Raw genomic sequence first — 9,491 nt, forward strand, 5'->3', positions numbered from 1 at the left:
TCTGTCTCTATGTCTCTCTCTGTCTGGCGAGCGCACGTACCCTATAGCATAAAAAAAAAAAAACTCTCTAAAAAAATATATGTATTTAGTAGAAACCATACTTTGAAAATCCATACAATCATTCTGTTTTTCACTTTCATAGAATATTTAGTAAAGTACATGAGATACTCAACAATTAATTGTAAAAATAAGCTTTGTATTAGATGATTTTGCCCAAATGTTGGCTAACATCAGTGTTCTGGGCATATTTACAGTAGGCTAGGCTAAGATATGATGTTTGGTAGATTAGTTGTATTAAATGCATTTTCAACTTTCAATGAGTTTATCAGGATGTAACTTCATAGTAAGTGGAGGAGCATCTGTATTTTTAATCCTTTTAGTTATACAATATACAGATGAAAAGTGCACATTACAAGGATATACTGCTCAATGATTTATCACAAAACAAACGCTCATGCATCCAGCACCTAGTACAATAAGTGGAATATTGTTGAACCTCAGAAATCATCCCCATCTTTCCTCTTTAAGACTATTCCTCTTTCCCCCAAAGATAGCCATTCTCCTTACTCATATGGTAATTGCTTCCTTATATTTCACTATAAAGTTTAAGTCTACCCATAAATTCTTAAACACTGTAACATAGTTGTGGAGATTTGAAAAAAATATTGAAATAAAATCATACTTTATATATATTCTTTGATGGTTAACATATGTCTGTGAGATTTATCCATGTTTGGTTTTGACCTATGACTTACTTATTTCCAAGGAGTTCAATTGCTGGGTGATAGGGAATGTGCGTTTTCAACATCAGTAGGATAATGCCAAACTATTTTCCAGAGTATTTATCGTCAATTTACCCACAGCAGGATATGAGAAATCTGAACATCTTCATCTTCACTTGGTTCAATCAGTCCTTTTTATTTTGTCCATTCTTCTGGGTAGTTAGTGGTATCATATTGCATTTTAGTTGCATTCAACTGGTGATCAGTGTGGCTAAAGGCCTTTTAAATATTTGTTGTTCATTATGTAGTCTTCTTTTGTAAAATACTCATTCATTTCTCTTACTCATTTTGCTATTGGATTCTCTTTCTCTTTCTTTTTCTTTTTCTGTTAGGTTTTTGCCATAGGGTGCTTGCGTGTGCCAGAGACAAAGAGAGGGAAAGTGAGAAATCACTCCCAAGAGGTGGATGGCCACACTACAACCCCTTTGCCTCCATTCTTCTCTTGGGTTTTTGGACATGCATGCATTTGAGCACAGAATGATTTCAAGTGTCTGGGTCTGAGACTCGAATCATGCAATCGGCCATGTAAGAGCTAAGTGTCTTAACCACCATGCCACCTGTTGGTTTGTCTTTCTTTTTCTAAACAATCTGTAGTGGTTTAAAAGTTATATTCAAGGGAAGATCTTTTTTCAGTTTTATGTATTAGAAATATAGACTATCCTAACACTATTTGCTTGGTTTTTCACTGTCTTCAGTGTTCTGGAGGAGCCAGTCACTATGAAAAGTAGTCTGAGTACCCTGAGACTTTCACATTGTTAGGGAGTTCAAACAAACCATATGGAGAGGCTGTATGAGGAGGGGTTGGGCCAGCCTCAGTGTTCTAGCCATCCCAGTGCAGACACCGGGTATGTGAATGAAGAAGCCATCTTAGATATTCTAGCTCCAGCACATGTAATATGGAGAAGAAGAACCACAATCAGCAGCCAGAGCTGAGGCTTCAGATATTAGACTACTGGCTAAGCTAGTCCAGGTATCTCTAGCCATTCATACCACTTAGCTGAGACTCCAGCATTGTGGAATAAAAATTATCTGTCCCTGGTAACGCCAGCCCAAATTTATCACTTATAAAATTTTGAACATTATAAAATATTTATTATCTAATATCATTAAGCTATGGGTAAATTGTTACATAATAATAGAAAAGTGGAAGAGAAGTTAGAAGTCTCCATGATGGCTGTAGAGCCAGATTCTGTAAGACTGGAATAAGTGCAGAAGAGAGGTTCTGGGAGAGAAAATACATGAACTGAGTTTGTGAATGCAAGGTGCACTGCAGTCTTTGGGTGTCAGTGAAACAACACCACCAACAAAGTAGAAAAATTACTTTGGAATAAGTGTGGCAAGATATTCGTCACCATTCAATGATTAGACAGAGAAAATAAGAACTTTGTTAGCATAAACACATTATTATAAAATGAAGCTATGGGGGCCAGCCAGTTGCATGGTGGTTAAGGCATTGGATTCCCATATGGCTGAACTTGGTTTGAGTCTCAGGCCTGGTGGCTTGCTTTCTTAACTTTCCTTTTCTCCCTCTCTCTCTCTCTCTCTGTGGTGAGCACATGGACTCTACAACAAATATAAAAATAACAACAATGATAAATAAAATTAAATAAATAATTCTTTAAAAATGTTTTAAATTAAAAAAAAAATGAAGCTATGATGGTTGCCCATCATGACAAGAAAAATTTGATATGATCTGTGGATGTTTCACTCTGAAGATCCTGAATGTATTGCTCCTGAGATAACTCCAGAGCCTGATTGATGCCACTCTTAGAAAGAAAAGCAAGAAAGGAGACAATGATTTCCTGGATGTTTTTCTGAGGTATGCGTGGTATGTGCTAAAAGACTATGTTTGACCATGGAGGTATGACTAACAACTCTGTGGAAAAAAAGACTATTTTTAGAAATTTGTTTTTATTCCCCTAGTAGATTCTGAACTCATTGTGTATCCATATCACTGACTAATAATAACTCTCTGGAAATACACTTTAACTACAAGCTCTGTACAATTGACCAAGTTTAAGATTATGAAATATATTGTCTTAGCCAGTAAGAAGCATTATGAAAGACCACAAAATCATAAAACAGTTGTTTAGAAGTAATTTCAGAAACAACAGAGAGCTTCTAGTTTGTTAAATATACATATTTACATGTATTTACAAACACGCATCCTGTTTATCTTTGGGAAGAGAAGGAAGGACAAAAAACAGATGAGTTTGCTGAGTACAGAACTGGGTAGAAAGAGGCGTTGGTGAAGTTGGTATCAGAACAAGACCAAGAACTAACATAAAGAGGAAATAACAATGGGCAGAGTTGCCATTTCACTGTTTCCCATCTTTTTCATTTATCAACCTTGAAAATTGCCTTTGAAGCCGTAAGTGCAATGAGGTGGTGATATGAAGGGGAAGTGTACGTAACTGCATGTCCCAGCTGTGAATAATGGCACAAAAAATTCTGCTGCATGAAGTGGACAGGTGCATATTGACGTTTGTTGTCAACATCTTGTATGATAACTTATCTCATAATGCTGGCATTTTGAACTACAGTAAATAAAAACTTTCTGAACCAGGAAGAATATATTTTTATCCTTAGTGATACATAACTTCAGGTATCTTTAGAGGAAAGGAGAACATACTGGAGTTCAATAATAAAATGTTTATTATAGCACTGAAAGTGAAAATGCCTCAGCCGTAGTTTTAAAAAATGCATGACGAGAATACATGGCCCTTCAATGCAGTGATGATAAATAAATAAATAAAGCCCAAAGGCAAAAAAGCCCAACCAGATTCTTCAGCCAAGATATGACCAAAAAAAAAAAAATTCATAAAGTAAAAAGTTAACAGTGAAACTTGAATTTCTATACACATTTCTTCCTCTGAAATCTTTAATCCATGTCTTTGATCAAATTTAGACATCTATACAACTTAGTAAAAAATAAAATAAACATATCTATCCTACTTTTTTGCTTTGTTAATTCTTTATTGTAATAAATAGATTTCATGTATGGTGGGTTTTGAGCTATTATTCTAGCTGAATTTTGGCAACAGGAAATCTGGAGCTTTTGAAGTCTGTTTACTGTTTTTTTCTTAATGTGAAAATGTTATTATCTGTGGAAATGGACAGTATTTCTGATTTCAATACTAATACATGATATATAAATAAAGCATTTTGAAAACCATAATTTGTGATGTAAGATGTTAAAACTGTAATATCATTATTGATAATGATAATAACATTACCAGGTACACACAGACTTGCATGGTAAGTGTCACATATTCCTAGATATTAAGTAGAAAGCAAAATTGCCATTTTTTTTCTTTTGAAAAAAGAAACCTGAGATTTTCCCTGGATACGGTCTTTTAACATAAGCTATTTTCTTTATAATAGTCTGTCAGTCTGTATTTATTGCGATCCATTGTGTGCAGAATTCATTTTGTACTGTTTGAAAGAATTGTGGAAAGTAGTAGTGAAGTCTCTGCACAGGAAGAATTTATTTTCTAATAGGAAAGACAACAATTTTCATGTATGTACCATGTGTGTGAAAACATATGTGTGTGGTTAATTGTATATAAACTTCCTGGTACATTTTTACCCACATATCCACTTCTGCAATGATTTAGTGGGGGAGGTGGCAAACTATGGCCCGAGGGCCAAATTCAACTAGTGACCTGGTTTCATACAGCCCTAGAGCTAAGAAAGTTTTTCACATTCTTCAAGGGTGGTAAAAAAAAATAAAAACAAAAAAGAATATGCAACAAAGACAGTATTTGGCTCATAAATCTTAAAATATTAACTCTCTGGCCCTTTAAAGAAAAGTTTGCTGACCCTTGGATCCACAGAACAAAAAGTTTTACTAAGTTAAAGAGATGATAACTGATTGGGGTTCATGGGAGACTGAGTGCTGGATGATTTCTAACTGCGCTGGGGGAAGTCGGAGTAAACATACCTCACATTTGTACCGTACTGGCTTCAAAGATCTTCCTATATAAAAAAAAAAAAAAAAAAAGAAAAATGAAAAAAAAAAAAAAAAAAGATAAACTGAAGTCATTTACTACAGGTTTTATGTGTCAGTTTCCTATGTAGACGTGTAAATCTCTCTCATCTCTGCTAGTACAGTTACTTCGAGTCAAATAAGTAATTCTAATCTCCACTCTCCCTTCCTTATCACGAAGGTAACTTTCAAAGTTTTAGCATTCCGTTTACACCGTATGTACATAAAGACTTTGGGGTGCTTACCAACAACATTTAACCTTCTATACTCAATTATGTGGCTAATTGTGATATTACTGTTGATTGAAATTGCCATTGGATGTGACAGAAATGACCTATATTTTCCCAACATTTCTTTGATTTGTGGGCCAGAAAACTGCATTTTGATTTAGCACTGCAGCTGGAATTTGCAGTGTGTGACTCAGCCATTTGGTTCATGTTCCTTCCAAAGCCTTTTCTAGGAACTATCATTTCATATATACCTCAAAAACATTATTTGTAAAATAATGTATCTATTTGTTGAGAGGGGGTACCGTCAACAGGGTCTCACCCCACTGTGAACCTGCCCTGCCCCTAGTCTTCCAGTCAGCCAGGATCATGGGCACGTTCAAGTCAGGTGAGCTTGGTGTGTTCAAGTCAACCCAGGATCCAAACCCAGGACCTCTTCTATGACTTAAGTATCACATAGCAGTTCCTTATCACCTGTACCACCATGTCTGGGCCATCAAAAACATTTTTATGTATGTTTTCACTGGTATGTGTTTTAAATTTTTTTTCTGTATCTCATTAGCACCCTCATCTCTGGATTACTTATCTTGCTATCTATGGCAGGCTGGGGTGTCAGTTTTGTGGACATGAACAGAGAGTGGCACACATGGATAGTCCAAGGCAGAACAAATATCATGCATTAACATGATAGTGAGATAAGCAGCCTAACTGGGTAGAGATTAGCACTATGTCTATACAAGTAATTGCAGCCAATCCAAGGGTTCACTACTGGCAATAAGAACAACCACTTAGGGAACCAGCAGTTAGCGTAATGGCTATGTCACTGGACTCCCACATAGTCAACTGCGTTCGCGTCCCGGACCCGGTGGCTTAAAACTCACGCCGGGCGCGTGTGCATGCATGCCCAAGATCCCGAGAGGAGAATGGAGGAGAAGGGATTATGGCGTGACCATCCCCTCTGGGGGGTGATTTCTCGCTTTCTGTCTCTATGTCTCTCTCTGTCTGTCTGGCAAGCGCACGCACCCTATAGCAAAAGCCTCTCCAAAAATAAATAAATAAATAAATAAAGAACAACCACTTAGACCTAAACCAGCTCACTGACCTGGACATGTCCTCCAAACTACCAATTCAGGCATCTGTCAGGTACCTGATCAGATCTTTATTCAATACAAATCTGTTATAATTTCACTGAGAATTTAAATAATGTCTTTGATAATCCAGTGTTTAAGACAGTATCTGCCAGGGCCAGCAGTGATGTGATGGTTAAGGCACTAGATTCCCACCAGGGTGATCATAGTTCAAGACCCAGACCTGGAGGTTTGCATTCTCATTTTCTCTCTCTGTCTCTCTCTGATGAGTGCATATGCTCTATAGAAAATTTTTGTAATAATAATAATTAGCTATTATTATTTGACTAATAATAATAATTAATAAAATTGAATGAATAATAACTTAAAAAAAAAGACAGTGTCTGCCAAAGGGTAGGCATCGAATATTTCTGTAATGGCTAAACAAATACTCTAGGAAATACTCTGTCAGAGTAAAAAGATAATAATGATGATAATGGCACCAGCAGGTGATGTGATGTCTAAGGTGTTGAATTCCCACATGAACAACCAAGGTTCAAATCCTGGACCTGATGGCATGAAAATTATGCCAGGCACATATGCATGTATGCCAAAAATTCCTAGAAGAGAATAGAGGAGAAAGGATTGCAGTGTGGCCATTCCCCCTAGGGGGTGATTTCTTACTTTCTCTCTCTCTGTCTCTTTCTGGTGGAGCACATGCCCTATGGCAAAAATCAAAGTAAATAAATAAATGATGAGGATGGTGTTAATAGCAATGGTTTTAACATTTTCACATGCTTATTCTATGCCAAGCACTGAGCTAAAAAATTATATGCATTTTCTCATTCATTTCAACACACCTATGTGCTAGGTTCTATTATTGTCCGCATTTATCAGATGATGAAAGTGAAGCACAGAGTGTGTAGTATGGGCAGAGTATATAGTTTCTGCATATTTTTAGCTAGTTGGTCATCTAGAGTTGAATAAAGTCAAAGGGCTACATAAATTCTAATCACTGTCCCAAGAGTCATACATGGTTCCAGAAATGAGACTTCCCAAATAGTAGTCTACTAGCTAAGATGGACATCACCTTGAACTGTGCATAGTGACTGGGAATGGAACACTCATGAAGAAACTGCATGAAAACACACACACACACACACACACACACACACACATACACACACACACAAGTTATAAACCAGAGAAAAAGTTCATATTATGTAACAGAGTTGGGAATTGCCAATGCATGCATATACAGACTCTGAATTCTGTTATGCTCTCTTTTTTCTTTTTGGAAGAGGTTTTTGCTATAGGGTGCGCACGCTCGCCAAAGACAGAGAGAGACAGAGAGATAGAAAGCGAGAAATCACTCCTCAGGGGGATTACCACACCGCAATACCTTCTCTTCCATTCTCCTCTCAGGAGTGCCCGGCATGAGTTTAAGCCACTGGGTCCGGGACTTGAACCACATGGGAGTTCAGCGACATAGCCATTACACTAATTGCTGGTCCCCTGTTATGCTGCCTTAAAGAGTATTTTTGTCTTTTAGCTTTTCAGAAGGCCCTTAACTTGTATGAATTGAAACTCTAAACTGTCTCCTCTGCAGTGAGCAGCAGCTGAAATCTTTATTCAGTTATTTTTGCTTTTGCTTGGACATTGTCTTGCAAATGCACAGTTCAGAGGTCAGAGGTTTGGGCAGAGTTAATCTCCAGAATTTAAAGTTCCCTCACTGGACTTCTCCTTTCGATATTTTCCATTTATTTTCTCACTGCTGTGATCACTTAACATCCATCCTCTCTGTCTTCAAGCCAGTCAGACTACATGACTTTATCCCAGATTTAGCCATCTTACATGGCACTGACTACAGTGCGTCCTCCATAAATGGTGAAAGTTACCCCTTTTCATTTTCTACTTCTTACTGTACACTGTCTATTAATTTCTGTCTGAATTTATTTACTCTCCAGTGGCTCTAGATTTTTTTTATATTTCGCCTTGTGTTTCAAGTTGTTTTCTGCAGGAAGGTTCATCTCAAAAGAGCTACTCCTCCATCACCAGAATGAGAACCTCCTCTCCTCTATGTTTCTAATGCAGTGATAATAGCTCATAATGTAAGGATTTATATTAGGCTCATTACTTGTACCTCACAGAGCAAGGAGTGGGTAGGAGTTTTCTGCTACAGAGTAAAAAAATCTACTGTAAGTAAAATTCTCATCATCTCACTGATAAGAGGTCTGCTTAAGTCCCAAATGTATAAGTGCACATACATACAAAATAATGCATTCTTCTAACTCCAAGTATATCCATATGAAGAGTGAAAACAAACCAAAAAAGATTTCTTGAAACCACAGCACTTACATTAATTCTTAGTACATGATTGTTTCAAATTAACACCAATGTTTTGCCACAGTCACTTATCATCTAGAATGAATAAGTCCCATCAATGGAAAGTGATGGAAAAAGAAAAAGGGGTGTTTCCAAGGAACACATAAAAATTCAAAGCTCATATCCTCATAATTAATCCATAAACCCGCCGTCATCCAAGGAAAACTTGCATGAGCTTTCCTCCAACATATAATTCTGTCTATTTTGAAATTTTTGCCTCTTTCATGTCTTTTCTTGAGCCTCATTACAGCTTTGCAAGTGGATTTTCCCAAACATTTTGGGAGAGAGAGAGAGATGCATAGATTGTGATTGGCTGGGTTATATGTGTGTATGATAATGTCGGAGAACATACAATAGACTTGGAAAAGCATCTCTGTTGGGAGAGTCGACAGTGGAGGCAGAACTGTACATGCCTTGCTTGATATTAATGTGGCCTGAATATTGATATGACCAGCAGTTAGCGTAATGGCTATGTTGCTAGACTCCCATGTAGGTGACTGTGGTTCGAGACCCGGACCTGCTGGCTTAAAATTCACACCGGGCACGTGTGCGTGCGTGCCCAAGATCCTGAGAGGAGAATGGAGGAGAAGGGATTGTAGTGTGGCCATCCCTCCTGGGGGGTGATTTCTCTCTTTCTGTTTCTCTGTCTCTTTCTGTCTGTCTGGTGAGTGAACACACCCTATAGCAAAAACCTCTCCAAATAAAAAAATGAGAAGTGATCATTTTGTCCCTAAATCACTTTAAAAACATTATAGAAATAACCAATATTTTCGTTATAAATATTAGAAAAATATATTTTCACTTGCTTTTTGTTACTTTGACTAAAATGTTCTCTCCTATATGATGATTTTTCTGCTTTTTACAATAGGAGTTGGTTAATTACTGAGAAACATTGGCTTAATTCTCTCAACCTGTGCAATACTGACAAAAGGAGAACAGCATTGTAATCTGTTTGGAAGGGTGAGGAATAATTCAAAGAAAATATCATATCAAAGCTGGGTTGAACTGGATCTGATCAGTGATGGTTATTTTTATATAAGTC

The sequence above is a fragment of the Tupaia chinensis genome, unplaced genomic scaffold, assembly GCF_000334495.1.
Source record: "Tupaia chinensis unplaced genomic scaffold, TupChi_1.0 Scaffold000600_1, whole genome shotgun sequence".
Taxonomy (NCBI): Eukaryota; Metazoa; Chordata; class Mammalia; order Scandentia; family Tupaiidae; genus Tupaia; species Tupaia belangeri.